The sequence below is a fragment of the Hetaerina americana genome, unplaced genomic scaffold (genome assembly GCF_022747635.1).
Source record: "Hetaerina americana unplaced genomic scaffold, ioHetAmer1.1.p SCAF_4, whole genome shotgun sequence".
Taxonomy (NCBI): domain Eukaryota; kingdom Metazoa; phylum Arthropoda; class Insecta; order Odonata; family Calopterygidae; genus Hetaerina; species Hetaerina americana.
In genome coordinates, this window is record NW_027286985.1 from 10,559,276 (window position 1) to 10,575,911 (window position 16,636).

The 16,636-nt window shown below is 39.4% G+C and overlaps 6 non-coding genes across 6 annotated transcripts; 4 read left to right on the forward strand and 2 right to left on the reverse strand.

Moving 5' to 3' along the window:
* Window positions 1-231: 231 nt before the first annotated feature.
* On the reverse strand, window positions 232-303 carry TRNAH-GUG (transfer RNA histidin (anticodon GUG)). The gene has a single exon. It is a non-coding gene; the product is annotated as a tRNA-His (tRNA).
* A 1,164-nt stretch (window positions 304-1,467) lies between these two features.
* TRNAH-GUG (transfer RNA histidin (anticodon GUG)) lies at window positions 1,468-1,539 on the reverse strand. The gene has a single exon. It is a non-coding gene; the product is annotated as a tRNA-His (tRNA).
* Window positions 1,540-4,478: 2,939 nt separating this feature from the next.
* Window positions 4,479-4,550, forward strand: TRNAH-GUG (transfer RNA histidin (anticodon GUG)). The gene has a single exon. It is a non-coding gene; the product is annotated as a tRNA-His (tRNA).
* Window positions 4,551-7,482: 2,932 nt separating this feature from the next.
* TRNAH-GUG (transfer RNA histidin (anticodon GUG)) lies at window positions 7,483-7,554 on the forward strand. Its single transcript has one exon. It is a non-coding gene; the product is annotated as a tRNA-His (tRNA).
* A 7,389-nt stretch (window positions 7,555-14,943) lies between these two features.
* On the forward strand, window positions 14,944-15,015 carry TRNAH-GUG (transfer RNA histidin (anticodon GUG)). The gene has a single exon. It is a non-coding gene; the product is annotated as a tRNA-His (tRNA).
* A 1,013-nt stretch (window positions 15,016-16,028) lies between these two features.
* On the forward strand, window positions 16,029-16,100 carry TRNAH-GUG (transfer RNA histidin (anticodon GUG)). The gene has a single exon. It is a non-coding gene; the product is annotated as a tRNA-His (tRNA).
* Window positions 16,101-16,636: the final 536 nt, after the last annotated feature.

A 16,636-nucleotide genomic window follows, 5' to 3' on the forward strand; every position in this document is an offset into this window, starting at 1 on the left:
GAGAAATATTCCATGGAAACATTCAAACAAGTGGTCAGCGAGCATTATGTATACCGTAAAAGGGAAATGATATCCAATGCATGTGCTTAAGGACGTATTTATTAAAGTTGTGTGTTTCAGCGACGTGTAAATAAGAAACAACTGCTAACAACTAAATAAAATTTAAAATATGATGCACTGGAAAATAAGAAAAAAAATACGCCTCTTGCCGTTTCAATGTTGGTGAAACATTGCCGTGACCAGGATTCGAACCTGGGTTGTTGCGGCCACAACGCAAAGTACTAACCACTATACGATCACGGCTATCCCGAGGCTTGAGTTGGACGAGGTTCTGTTCTCAAGTTACAAGTCAGATAGCGTAATCGTCCAGTGTTTGGGGGATGTGGCGTGCAGGAAGGGCTATTCACAAGCATTTGAACGAATACTAGTTTCAAAGCACCGCGTTTGAAATGTACTGGTTGCCATTATGGACGGGAATAAAACACGTGACCGAAGCGATGACGTTTCAATCACGTTATAGCTACCTTTATCACGATTACTTATTAACTCTCCTCGGAATGTAGTAATAACACGTTAAATGCCAAATACACCTTAAGAAGAAATAGATGACACGTGAAATAAAATATATATTACTTAGAGTCAAGCATAGCTCATCAACTCAGTTCTGTATAAACTATTTAAACGCAAAGATTTTATTTTACTGGGACAGGGGTCGACGAAAACGAAATGCATAAAAAAGTTCATTAGTCTGATAAAAAGTGATTCACATTAAGCGTAATTTTAAGCTGCTACCAATGCGAGTCGAAATAAGAGAGAAGAATATTACGTGGAACTCACACCGTGCTCAGAGAGATGTGATCGTCGTCAGCTTCTAAGCTGCTAAATTGATTCTTAAATATATCAGTTAAATCAGCGGAGTAAACTTACGTGTTGTCTACGAGTCTAATTGTCGCTATCCGTGAACATGTGAGTTATGCCATGAAAGGTGTTTACGCGTGGAATGTATTCGTTATTTGGTCGTTTGAATAAAACTCTACGTAGGTTACCTACGACTGCTGAAGGACATATGCAATGCCCACGGTTTTTTAATTCTTGAAAACTCACATGTGACTTAAACGCATTCAATTTCACAGATTGGACTAGAATGATATTACTTTCGCAAATATGACTTAAATGCAATTACCTTTACAGATTTGACCTTAATGCAACAGCTGTATTATCTCTACGCTCCCTGGGAATGTAATAAAAAAAACCGAGATTTGAACTTAAGAGATATCTGTTTGGCAAATAGCGCGATTTACAGTAGATTTCTGTGAAAGACGTACGAATCAATTTGATTTGCAACAATGAAAAAAATTATCATGTTGATTGAAGGAAGGGAAAGATTTCATTGCAGCTAAAAATGACATACACTCGAAAATGAGAAAAAAAACAACGCCTCTTGCCATTTCAATGTTGGTGAAACATTGCCGTGACCAGGATTCGAACCTGGGTTGTTGCGGCCACAACGCAAAGTACTAACCACTATACGATCACGGCTATCCCGAGGCCTGTTAAGATCGCGATCCTATTCGCAACTTGGTCGCCAGGAAGCATCCGCGTCCACTGGAGCGCGGAGGTTCGCATTGGGGGATGGTGGACGTGGATGGTCAGTGAGAGGAGTGAGAAGGGTTGCGTACTCTAGGCTAGGTACTCCAGACCTGCTTGTACTCCAGAGGCTTGTGATCACTGTAGTCCTGTGCGGAACTTACAAGCCAGATAGCGTCCACTCGGCATTACCCATTGGGGTCGGCTACAAGTAATCCGGACCCTGCGAATTAGCGCGCTACTGGCAGCAAGTACTCACGATAATTAGAGTATTTGCTTTTCACAATTTGCCCTTTACGAGTATATGCTGAAGTCGCTCATGTGGTCAGTGGCGCAGAAGGAAAAATTGAAGTTGTATGACTTCTTCTTCTTTCCACTCGGCATTTATTGTTCAAGCTGTCCATCTACAGCTACACAATATCCCGCAAGCCGCTGTAAAGGCGTGTGGCGGGGGTGTTAGGTCACCACCCGTAAACTAGAATAAAACCACATGCAAAACCAAATCATGTTACCTCTACACAAATATTAGTATGTCCATGCATTCGACAAACCTTAATCACACGAAAGATGGTACTTATATGCAATAACATTCAATAACAGGATACGTACATTGAAATCATGCTGTAGAACTGTTAAAAAGATGAGTCTATTGAATAAAATTAATAATATGAAGCAAGAAACATGCAAGATATCGTCAAATATATATGTACACTGCCAATTTGAATTATCTACTAAACGATTGCTGTCGTGTCTATTGTGACCTCTAGTGGTTCGAGGAAAAAGCGACATTTTTTAACTATCCGTTCTACCATCTATCTTCCTGATTTTACTTTGGCGATCTGATTTGCCATAGTAATTGGGGGCCTGTAATATGTCCTCAACATCCTCAGATTAGTAACTTGCTGCAAATTTACGCAGTAAATTTAACCTGTATTCAAGCCTATGGCTCCCAACTAGTGGCTCCTATCCTAATTCTTCCAATATTGTCGTGATGCTGCAACCTTGTTCATAACTACTTTTCACACACCTAGTTACTAAAGCAGATACGTTAACAACACAACTCAAAGTACTAACCACTCTACGACCACGTCTAGCTCGAGGCATACTTTGAAAGGGTTTCCATCCGGTCCCTACATCTACATCTACACATACCCTGCAATTCAATTACAGTACGTACATTTTTTGTCGAAGAACTAGAGGATATATAACTTATAAATATATTTACTCGCTCCAAAAAATACTTTGCTTCAAGTCGAATCAGTTTGATCGGATAAGGAGCACATTTCGCTAAATTATAATATTTCTTCACTGTTAAAAATAAGAGAAAAAATAACAACATTATTATAATATTACATTCATATAAGTATGCCGATGCAGGTAAGTATTAAATAAAGAAATATTATGGATAGCCTACCAAGTAAACATAAATTACTGCAATTCCGTTAGTTTTCAAATTGTACTTTAATTAATTCACTTGCGATTGGATATGTTAGGAGGGTTCAAGTGAGTCAGGAGTAGGGGAGGGAGTCAGTCAGCCAGTTCTCATTTCATGGAATCATCGACAGAAAAGATCAAGAGATTTAAAGTACTCAGTATCCAAACTCAGTGAGTAATTCGATAAGAGGATGAGAGTATCAATATTTATCCAACTTGCTATTCATGACAGCGACTAAGCAAATTAATGAAAATTCAACCACATGTTGGTCATGTTTGTTTATTTTTATTTATTTATTTATTCAGTATAAGTCCGAAAACAGCGCATTCTGGCCTTTACATCGAACTATTAACAACGATAACGATGATCACATTTACAAACACCCAAGCCCTAGGTGGAGGAAAACTCACCCAGGCGGGAATCGAACCCGCGACCCTTGGAATGGCAGACGAGGACGTTACCCCGCCGCCACCGGGGTCGGCAAGTTTCGTGGGTGTCTCCTTAAAATCTAAGAAATGTATTACGAAAACGTTTAATCATCGCATTCCAGGTCTCTTCTTTTCCCCTTCCACCATGCCTCATCCTTCTAAGATTCGACTCGACGATTACGTTTAACCTCAACTTCATTTGCGAGATCACCAAGGTAAACACCGCGTCGTACTTAAAACTTCGGCGATGACGGCTGCGTAGGTTTTCGCGGCGATGGTTTGAAGTATTCTGCATTGTCGGGTTTCACTGTTGAATGAATCAAACAACGACGCGGTGAAATCCGACAATGCAGAATGCTTCAGCGATGATGATCAAATTTCTTGATAGAAAGTAGCTTGGAAACTGTAAAAGGTATTTAAAATTCTACGTCAGCGTCATTTATGTGAAAAATGTTGTCATCTGAGGCTGTAACATCAATAGTAATGTAAATATATTCACCGGCATTATTTCAATGCAAAGACATCAGTTAACTAGTTGTCGATTCGATTACTGAATGCAGCACCAATAAATACTGCCATTTGCCATAGTATGATACAAGTACATTTGTTGTCATAGAAATATTTTATTGTCTTGTTGGACATGTTTAAAAGAATTTCTCCCTTTGATAGTTCATCGCAGAGAATTATGATCGGGTATTATTAAAATGCACTTTTACTAATACAACTATTTCATTAAATTAAAAATATAAAATAAAATAAAACAATGGAAGAGCTCTTACATGTCTCGACTAGTGTAAGGTCAATAAGATACTTAAAAGATACAAAACAGACGTATGCTTACGTAATCCATTTTCAATGTGATGATTTTTATTAAGGTCTGGAGTGCGTAGCCTAAAGTACGCAGCCCTTCTCACACGTCTCACTGGCCTTCCACATCCCCCAATGCGAACCTCCGCGCTCCAGTGGACGCGATTCTTCCTGGCGAGCAAGTTCCAAATAGGATCGCTATTTTAATAGGCCTCGGGATAGCCGTGATCGTATAGTGGTTAGTACTTTGCGTTGTGGCCGCAACAACCCAGGTTCGAATCCTGGTCACGGCAAGCTGAAATGGCACGAGGTAAAATTTTTTTCTCATTTAACATCATTCGTTTCCGTCATGCCAACGACGTTTTTTAACAACGACGACACTTAATTTCTTTTTCATATTTGTGAATGAAACATTTAGCCGAAATCAAAATATCACGCAAGACATATAGTGCAGGAAATTTCTTAAGATGATCACTTATTCCAACTCCTTACCGTTTTGGAATTGTGACACAATATTTAATTACGTCTCTCTTCTCATTGACCCGCATAGAAATAAGCGAACCGTTAAATTTTTTAATATATTTGAAAACCAAACAAATTGCAAGATTTGAGAGATGCAAAAAGTTCCGAGGCACTGCTAATGAAGGTCTAATATGTATTCTTTTCATTGGGCCTCGTTTCTCAACTCAAGAAGAACTGGACATGGCACCGATAGGACATTGCGCCTCTTGAAGCAAGTTAGAGAGAGTTAGGTATTAAACTACGGCGAATGTGTTTTTTCGTGATGTAATATTGGGAGGGGCCTTAAATAAAATAGCACATATAATTTTTAATTATTGTAATGCATTGGTTTTTTCTTCTTTTTTCATTTTTTTCATAATATAATTAAGTATTATAGTGCGTTTTTGTTCGTTTCGTCTCTAAACAGGGTAGGAAATGGTTAAATGGATCGGAGGTTGGTGGTAAAGGGAGTGGGTTATTTGTTGGGATTGAGCCGGGATGGGTGATGCCATTAATCAGGCACGGGGGTAGAAGGTGACGAAGGTTAGGGGATTCTGTGCCAGAACCAGTTGGGGTATTTTTGGGGTGCCATATTCTTGCTGTTTTTTTTGGGAATGGAGCGGGAGGAAGGTGAAGGGTTGAGTCGGAGGTAAGTTTGATGCGCTTATTTTTCTTGGAGGGTTGGTAGGTTTGAGGGAGATTTTGGTGGGAATATTTACATTTGCCTGTTGGGAGGGAAGTGGATATCTGTTGGGGAAAACAAATCCCATCGCTCCCGGAAAATAATGAGATCTATGGCGAGTACTCCACATTATTTGTGCAACAACCCTAGTTCCTGGTTCGAATTCTGCACACTATATTACTCGGAGAAGCAAGTGGGTTTCTTAATTGATATATGAAACTCCGAATTACAAAATTGTTTTGAGTCTATCACGTTGAACGCTACGGAAAATATTTCCGCGAGTACGCACGTTGCTGTTACTAAGTTGCTGTGATTGTTGGCATGCGGCTGCTGTTTCATACCACCGCCGCCTCTTCTAGGCGGCGTTGTTGCTACTCCGTCTCATAGTTATAAACAAAATACCAACATCCACATGCACATATATATTTAGCGGCAGATAAAACATACGTAGACCGAGTTCGTGGTCCGTAGTCCGAGGTTTCGTGGGAAGGCATGTATTATTTTCGGAAATGAAAATCAAGAAAAAGAAAACGACTCATATATTTTTTAACTCAACGTGGATGGCTAATGCAACTGAAAGAGCTTTAACAAGATGGACGTTGACAATGTGAAATATCTGCCGAGTCGAATTGATTTTCGACAAACAACTGTCAAATTACTGGGCCAGGGATAGCCCATCAGAGGTTACAAACTATTTTAAATTCTTTGCAACTTAAGATCTGCATAGATCGCGAGCTTAAGTTGTTTCAAAAACATTATCCGCCCATTTGGAAAACATTCCTCTTGTGCTATCGACGTCTAAGAGATGCACGAATGCCCTCAATGCTCAGCATTGAATTTATTTATATATTTGAAATATTTGAACAAGAAGTCGATAAAAGTAATTTCGAAGGCCCTCATTTGTCACTTATAGGTACAAATATCATAAAGCTTCCATGAAGATTCTTATCACGTGTTCCTTACTTTATTCTTGTATATGTAAATTATGTAGAAAAGTTTTGGCGACGCGAGACAAATCCATGCATCGCTTTATATTCTTATTAGTTTGTCAATTGTCTTCAATGCTGCATAAATTACGATAAAATACGCTGAGGATAGTGAGGAGCTATTTAAATATTATATAGTTAAAAAACATTGAAATATCCATTCCTGCATGAGATAGATTTTTACGGAAAATCTGTATTGTTGTAATTCGACTATGCCCCTATCGATTATACTCATAGCCAAATTAATTCCCAAAATTAGTCAAACACAACCTTGATATGAATTTTTTTTCGTCATTAAAGCGTAATGAAATGAATAGTTTTTCCAGTTAATTAATTTTTTCTAGTTCAAATATTCTTACATTTTTACAAAGTGTGGTGTAAATTGGTAGCCGAACGCGGTCAAAGGATGTGGAATGCAGCGGCCCACTGGTTAGACGAGGTTTTTGCAACCGTCATTTATCTTTTGACGGCCATCGCGAAAATAAAAAATGCAATATTAATGTTTTTGCAAATATTTCATAAATATATTAACGGTGCGTATATTTTCAGCAACCAAAACCCATTAGTAAGTTTCATAAATGTAAGTCCAACATTAATTTCAAAGGCAAGGCTCATTTGCCAACCACGCATTTGCCGAATGGCTCCAGAACGTATTACCATGATGCAATCGGGAAATACCAACGGTAGAACTATAAATTATACATCAAATAACACTCCTCCCCTGCCAACTCACAAATTCTTCCATAAACAATGTCTCCCCATTGGTATTTAATACATTTTAAAACTAAAAAACATCGCCATAAAGTTATTAATTGAAAATAAAAAGACAGAATTATATAATAAAAAGGAGTTGATACTCTGGCGACCAATTTTTGAAAACAAAGACCTCCCTGTGCCATTCCTCTTACAACCCCACCTCCATCCGTTGAACTGATCTCCCTGACCGCTTGAATGCTCACATCCCCACCACAAACCGCCCTCCCCGCCCGGGCTGACGTGGACGCTAGCTGGCGTGAAAGTTTGAAATAATCGCTATTGCTTACAAGCCTCGGGATAGCCGTGATCGTATAGTGGTTAGTACTTTGCGTTGTGGCCGCAACAACCCAGGTTCGAATCCTGGTCACGGCAATGTTTCTCCAACATTGAAACGGCATGAGGCAGAATTTTTTTCCCATTTTCCAGTATATCACTTTTTAACTAATACGACGTTATTTTATTTCTTCACATTCCAAGGACATAATCATTTAATATCATATATCTATTTAATTTTATGTATATCATATTGATTATCATTTTACACATTATATTTATGTTATGCATAAATGAATAAATATTTGTCCAATTAAAAAATATATAGCTACATACATTATATATTAATAATATATAATTAAATATATAACATATTAACATTATATATTTATAAATAATAATTTTAATGTTCGTTTGCTCTGAATCTCCATTCTACGACAGTTCTTCGCCGATTACTTTGAAATTTTGGCACAACTCTGCATTCGGATACGCGCGTGTTCCTATACATCTCATATATATATATATATATATATATATATATATATATATATATATATATATATATATATATATATATATATATATAATATAGACGGCACATCTGTGAGAGACAGAGCCATCTGTACGGACGTATATGCAACACACGCTATACTGAATATAGGAAGAGATGCCTTGTTATCAGAGGTTGCCATTGGCAACGGAGGATGCCATGGAAGACTAAGACGTACAGCTAAGGCGGATAATGAAGACGCAAAGAAAGTAATACTATATTAAGTTTATTTTTAACTGTTTCTCTTATTTTTCAGTGCCATTAGCGTTGAAATTGATCTTTGCCGATTGACCTGCGTTTGAATTGAAATATTTTTGAAGTATTTTCTATTTTTTGGTTCCTTTTTTTTGTTTGTTAGATCGTATTATTTCCTTTGTAAATATTTTATGATTCTAAATGTTTTTGTTTAAACTTTCTTCCTTGGTTTATCGATATAGTTGATCAAAATAATACCTCGCAGGAGATCAAACTTAGGTCATCATACTTGCAGAACGGAAGAAGTGCGACGATTAATCGCAAATCAAACTGAGAAAGAGTGGGCATAAACGAACGAGCGAAACAAACAAAAGAATGGCTCAAATACGTGCCGAGGGAGCAGCAGAGGGACGTGTAGCCAGACTTGAGGATGCACGGTTGAGAGCACGGCGAGATCGCGTTATACATATTCAGATCTGCGTCGTTCTCAACAAAATGAACGCGACAGGCTGAGGGTGGCTGAAAGACGTCAACGAAAAACAGAAGATCAGCTTGAATTCGCTCCATCTGCCAGGGATGCCACCGCACGTACTGCAATTAAAAATCGGCTTGCCAATTAGCATTTCGCGAAATATCAACCAGCCAAAGCTTTGCAATGGCGTGCGGCTTGCAGTAAAAACACTAATGAGCAATGCCATAGGAGCAGCAATCTTGACCGGGCCTTTCAAAAGTGAATCTGTCCTCATCATTCCTCGATTTCCTATGATTTCAAAGGATATGCAATTTCAATTTAAGAGTTTGCATTGTCCAATTCGATTGGCGTTTGCAATCAAAGATAATGGACCATTTTTAGAATTGCGCGGTTTAGATCTAGACGCGAATTGCTTCTCGTATGGACAATTATATGTTGCGTGTTCTGGAGTCGATTAAGCGGACAATCTGACACAGGCAATGGAGCACCAAAATTACCTCTAACAGTAGTACTAGTTTTAGGGGAGGCGACCGACAGGTAAGGTCATTTGCGCCATTAGGGATGGATGGGAAAGGAGGTAGGTTGGAGAGAAACCCGGCGTCGGAAGTAGACTACTATGAACGAAAGGCGCCAAGGGGTCCGCAACTTAACGTCCCATCCGACGGACGTCGTACTCACTCAAAGTGCTCTCCACCTCATTTATGGATCGAGATACCACTGAAAAATATCTGCCGTATCCAGGATTCGAACCCGGGCCCTCTTGGTGGGAAATTGGTGGGAGTATGGCTGGATTGTGAAATTAAAAATATTAGAATCGTGCCCTTTCTCTTCTTTTCTTCCTTTTTCATTTAACCAGATGAGCCACAGCAATGAGTATCCGGGTACAGCCTGCCGTCCGTCTGTTATTGTAAGCATATTATGAAGAGAGGTTTTTCAGGCTTGCTGAAATAAAATAATGAAACACAGGCATCAAAACTTCCAACGTGTTAAATGTCTCTTCCATTTTCTGGGTGTGGGTAGATACGTCGTCTATCTTACAAATACGAATACACATTCGGGGAATATGTGGACAAGCTAACAAAAAATTAGGATTTATTAGAAGAGAACTCGGTAAATGGGATGTTAAGGTCAAAGAGAAATTTTATCTGTCGCTGGTTAGGCCTCATTTATGTTTAGGCCTCGTTATGCTGCAAGTACTATATGGGATCCTCACGAAGCTGGATCAATTGCCGAACAATTGGATCGCGTGCAGCATAGAGGAGCTAGATTTGTAAAACGTTGTTATGATAAACTTAGGAGAGTACCCAAAATATTAGAGCAGCTAGGCTGGGAATCACTCACGGAGGGAGGGTTAAATTACAGGTTGAAGCTCTTGCATAAATTGGAAGGATGTATCTATAGCAGGGATGTTGAAAGTTTATGATCGTGCTACGATGGGAGAGATAATGCCAGTAAAATTAGAGATATTGAGTGTAGAACAGATGGATTAAGATGTCGTTTTCTCCGCGATCGATATGGGTTCATAATAACATCGTCCCACCGCAGTAGGGCATTCTTCGGGTAAAATTTAGTCTGGTGTGTTTTCACACCCTATCGGTGGCTTTCAGGGTACATAAATAAAATAGATACTTTTGAGCCTTTCTCTTGACATGATGGCAATAAAAATTACAAAACGAAAATCCTACAATGAGTCTAAATATCGGTGATAGTGTTTTAAAACCCATGAAATTTCCTTGAAGCAATAAAAATACAAAGAAATGCCACTTGTTCCATAGGTGTAATGTCTTCCAATCTATTCTTCTATTGGCATCATTAAAATTAATTTAGTTTAAGTTACCATTATGCATTGGGAGAGTGAGGAGGGTGCGTTTGCCTTCGAGGCCCACTTTTCGAACGGATGTCCTGTGATTGCGACCAAGCGGGCTTTCCGAAATCGCTTCAATGCAGTAGCCCCAAGTTTTGCCCTGTCCCGGATCGGAATTCAATTGTTACCATGAATCACCACGTTCAGACAAACCACGAGTGCGACAAGACAAAGAACTGTAGTCCCTCGGCCCATCAGATCACCTAAGAACACTGAGGCAGTGAGAGGCGTCATCTTTCAACACCCACGGCGTTCTGCGCGCATAAAGGCGTCAACCCTTAGACTTCCTGATCGTGCATTGAGGCGAATTCTTCACGATGGTCTCCATTACCACCCTTACAAGTTGGCGATTGTGCAGAAACTCTCCGAACGTGACTTCAATGCGGGGAGGAACGCATGTGAGGCTCAACTCGAAAACGTTCCTCAGGACTTAATTGTGTTTTACAGAGATGAGGCCCATTTTCATTTTGAGTGGATATGCCAACAAACAGAACATGCGCTATTGGACTGACTCCAATCCCAGAGAATTGCACCACATTTTTTTTTGCTTCACCTAAATTCACAGTGCAATGTGCAATTTCCTCAGTCGGTATTGTTGGTCCCTGGTTTCTTGAAGAAAATGAGGTCACCTTGACAGTGAATTCGGACCAGTATGTAAACATGTTGGAGGAATTTATTTTTCCGCGACTTGATGAACCGGACTTTTGGAACATTGGGTTCCAAGATGACGGAGCAACGATATACACTTCAAGGGCATCGATGAGTGTATTGAGGGGACACTTCCCGGAGCGCCTCATCTCAATGAGGGAGGATTTGGAATGGCCAGCCCGCTTCCCCAATTTGGCCCCTTGCGATTTTTTTGTGGATTTTGTTGTGATTCCGCGTTTATGTCGACCCTACACGACCAGCAAGGACAACATCCGGGCCAAATATGCTGGTAAGGGTCGTGATAAACGCCAGAAATCGGCTTATTCAGTGCATGGACAATGGGGGGCGTCACCTACCTGATTTGTTTTTTAAAACTGTGTAAAACAAAACTTTAAATATGCACCTACATTTGAAAAAATATTCTGTTTCATACAATGGGTTTTATTGCGTTTTGAAATAAGGAAGTTATGCTGTCGCACCCCGTACAACGGTGTCTTCATTTCGATACCTACCGCAACAATATTTACATCTGCGTGGTAGCCTGTAATCCATCGCTTGGGTATGTGGCAGGGGGTGATAACACACCAGCTATGCAAACATAAATGAAAATATTCGGAGAAGAAAAGCTACAGAGTTTGCGAGCTGAGTGATATTTTGTTTCTAATTCGTAAATCGCATCTGCGAAATAAAAAAAACACTGCTACAGTACATCTCTGGCTGGCGTGTTTTCAATCTAATTTTTTCTGATATGACTCTAAAGGGCCATTAGAAATATATCATTTCATGTGCATACGTAACAAATCACAACTTCACGGTAGGGCCGTAAGTAAAAAAGTCACTGAAATTTAATGCGTTAAACCCGGGCGGAGTAGTCCCCCAGCAGCTAAACGCAATTGACTAATATAATCAATGAATTGTCGCACTCTTATAAATTGGCTTAAAATATATTGCGGTATCAGGGATGGCAACCTATTAGTATAGGAACCAAATCAACAAGCCTTGGAGTAGTTGAAATACCGCATTGGCAAAGAAGGGCTAATGGAGCGATGAACAATCTGTCACTAGTAACTTTGATTACGAGTTATTTTAGTCACTTACATCACTTGTATGAAACTTGTTTCTAAAAAAACTACCTTATAACTGTCACCCGTAAGAAACCCTTCCCACAGTTCTGGGCGACCTATCGTGGTCTCATTAAAGCAACAGAGACTGTATCGTACAGTAGGAGCAGACTTTAGAAAGCGCAAAAGTTCCAGACAGGGCGTTGTAAACCACAGGGCTCGGGATAACCGTGATCGTGTAGTGGTTAGTACTTAGCGTTGTGGCCGCAACTACTAAAGTTCTTATCCTTGTTATGAAAATGTGTCACACACATTGAAACGATAGGAGGATTATTTTGGTATATTTTAAAGCCGGGAGTTTTTAAATTTCAGTTTTTCTCACATTTGACGTGTAAATTGCATTTGAAACCTATCTGAATTTCGGTTAATTAAATTTATTAAAAACGAACAAATATATTTATCGATATGGATGAAATATGATGTGGATGTAATATCCTTAAGTTTCCCGGCAATCAGTCATGCATATAGGGCCAGGAACTAGTGGTTTGATAAACGTATGGAATAGAATATTAAATTTGGTGAAAAATTAAAACTTCTCATTTTTAAAATACAGCGTATTAAAAATAAAGCGATTGAAAACATTGTGGAGAAAAATAGGAGAAAAGATAAAGAAGCATTTAAATGGAGGAGGGGAAGAGAATGGATGTATTCGGAATGAAGCGAAAAGAAATATCAAGCATAGAATATACGATAATAATTTCATGAACAATTGTTCGAGAAACATTGGGAAAATGCTCACAGATGTCATCAATTGTGACGCGCCGATCGTTCCTCACGAATTCGTCAACTGAGCTCACCAGTTGGTCTGTAATGACAGACGGTCTCTCCGAACGCTCATCGTCGTGTGTGTTCCCCCTCCCCATGTTGAAGTTGCGACACCACCGCCGAACAGACGACTCGTCCATTACATTGTCTCCATACACCTCCTTTAATTGGCGATGAATATCACATGGGCGAACGTTTCTTGCATTGAGGAATTTAATCACTGCCCTCACTTCACAACTGGCGGCGTTCTCAATTTTTTTAAACATTGTAAACAATCACAGAAACAACACAGGCAATGCTAGCGTCACGCAACTTGGCTCAGAGAAGGCAGACAAGCCACTGAAGCTATCTGACCTCGTCCAGCGGCTACTCGCGTCGTCAGCACTTCATGCGGCACGAACGGGTACTACTTTCCGGATGACCCTCGTATATCATGGTGAGGTGAAAATTTTGCAACCTGATAATGTGAACACATGGACACTATTATATGTGCTGGGGAGAAAGAAGAATCCATTGTGCATTTTCGAGGCCACAAATGGGTGGGAAATCACAAAAAACTGAACAACAATTGAGAAGGGTAAACAAGGTTTTTTTCCTTTGAACAACTTCGATAGAAAATGAATCTGTGCAATAATGTTTGGGGTAGTCTGGAATCTACGTCTAAGATTGCAGAGTAACAGTAAAAGAAAACGCTTCAGCAATATAAAACTGTCGGTATGGTTAATCTGGCTTTGTGCACTTCGTACTTGTAAACACAACGTCAACTTCACCTATTCGGAAATGAGTTTTTTACGAGCAAATAGCATTGATCATTTTTTACATCCAAGCTAGAGAATGCCTGATTTATTTGCATTTATTTTATTACGCGTGATTGGTGGGTCGCTGGTGGAGGGAGAAATCTCTCGCAAGCCCCGTCTGGGAGAGTGCTTGATAAGGGCGAGGGTCAATGCTTTCTAGTATACCTTAACCAGAGCGTTTCTGCTATCGTATTTTGGTTTAATCGTTTTTTATAAATATAATTCACCAGAGAACACTAACACTATTCAAAGAACCAACATTACGACGGATCAAAATAGACATGACAGCAATCGCGTAGTAGACAATTCAAATTGGCAGTGTACATATATATTTGTCGATATCTTGCATGTTTCTTGCTTCATATTGTTATTTTTATTCAATATACTCATCTTTTTAACAGTTCTACAGCATGATTTCAATGCACGTATCCTGTTATTGAATGTTATTGCATATAAGTACTATCTTTCGTGTGATTAAGGTTTGTCGAATGCATGGACATACTAATATTTGTGTGGAGGTAACATGATTTGGTTTTGCATGTGGTTTTATTCTAGTTTACGAGTGGTGACCTAACACTCCCCGCCACACGCCTTTACAGCGGCTTGCGGGGTATTGTGTAGCTGTAGATGGACAGCTTGAACAATAAATGCCGAGTAGAAAGAAGAAGTCATACAACTTCAATTTTTTCTTCTGCGCCACTGACCATATGAGCGACTTCAGCATATACTCGTAAAGGGCAAATTGTGAAAAGCAAATTCTTTAATTATCGTGAGTCCTTGCTGCCAGTAGCGCGCTAATTCGCAGTGTCCGGATTACTTGTAGCCGATCCCAATGGGTAATGCCGAGTGGACGCTATCTGGCTTGTAAGTTCCGCACAGGGGTACAGTGTTCACAAGCCTCTGGAGTACAAGCAGGTCTGGAGTACCTAGCCTAGAGTACGCAACCCTTCTCACACGTCTCACTGACCATCCACGTCCACCATCCTCCAATGCGAACCTCCGCGCTCCAGTGGACGCGGATGCTTCCTGGCGACCAAGTTGCGAATAGGATCGCGATTTTAACAGGCCTCGGGATAGCCGTGATCGTATAGTGGTTAGTACTTTGCGTTGTGGCCGCAACAACCCAGGTTCGAATCCTGGTCACGGCAATGTTTCAAGAACATTGAATCGGCAAGAGGCGTTATTTTTTTTCTCATTTTGGAGTGTATGTCATTTTAGCTGCAATGAAATCTTTCCCTTCCTTCAATCAACATGATAATTTTTTTCCATTGTTGCAAATTAAATTGATTCGTACGTATTTCAAAGAAATCTACTGTAAATCACGCTATTTCCCAAACAGATAGCTTCTAAGTTCAAATCTCGGTTTTTTTATTACATTCCCAGGGAGTGTAATGAAAAAAACAGCTATTGCATTCCAGTCACATCCGTGAAAGTAATTGCATTTAAGTCATATTTGCGATAGTAATATCATTTTAGTCCAATCTGCGAAATGACAATTACACTCGTGGAAGCACAACACGTAAGCTAACTCCGCTGATTTAACTTTTATAATTAAGCAAAAATAACCATTTTAGAAGCTGATTACGATCACATTTCTCTGAGCACGGTGCAAGTTCGACGTAATATTCTTCTCCTTCTCTATTATTTCGAGTCGCATTGGTAGCAGCATAAAATTACGCTTAATGTGAATCACTTTTTATCGGACTAATGTACTCTTAAATGCATTTTGTTTTCGTCGACCCCTGTCCCAGTAAAATAAAATCGTTGCATTTAAATATTTAATATAAAAGTAAATTGATGTGCTATGCTTGACTCAAAATAATACATACTTTATTTCACGTGTCTGCTTTTTCTTCTTAAGGTGTATTTGGCATTTAACGTGTTATTACTACATTCCGAGGAGAGTTAATAAGTAATCGTGATAAAGGTAGCGATCACGTGATTGAAACGTCATCGCTTCGGTCACGTGTTTTATTCCCGTCCATAATGGCAACCAGTACATTTCAAACGCGGTGCTTTGAAACTAGTATTCGTTCAAATGCTTGAGAATAGCCCTTCCCGCACGTCCCGGTCACCTCCCACGTCCCCCAAACACTGGACGATTACGCTATCTGACTTGTAACTTGAGAACAGAATCTCGTCCAAGTCAAGCCTCGGGATAGCCGTGATCGTATAGTGGTTAGTACTTTGCGTTGTGGCCGCAACAACCCAGGTTCGAATCCTGGTCACGGCAATGTTTCTCCAACATTGAAACGGCAAGAGGCGTATTTTTTTCTCATTTCCCTTTGTTTTACATTTTCAAATACAAAGATGCATGATTTCTCCATTTTTATTGAAAAGAATAATATTTTTAATTTTACATTTTATTCTTTCGATCTCTGCAAGGAAAGGATTCGCCACTTTTAACCGTACTTCTTTCCCCCAACCATGAGTAATTAATTGTATTCTCGTGGCTGAATTATTTGCGGTGGGTTATTTTATTCCGTTGCCTAAATACTCTCACGAGAGAGTAATTATTTAGGTTTTTAGTCACTGATGAAAAATAAAAACCTAATCAATGGAGATCCTTACTCAGGAACAAAGTTTAAATGTTCTTATTTTAACTGAGAACAGCGTGCACTTTTTGCTATTGCCCATTTATGGCGTAGGCTTTGAGGGTAATTTTCTATGATATATATTGTGAGAAGGCCTTTCTAAAATATAGAAAACCGCGTCGACTGGAGATTCATATTCTCTATTTGAAATGCAGAAAACTTGAAATTAGCCTGC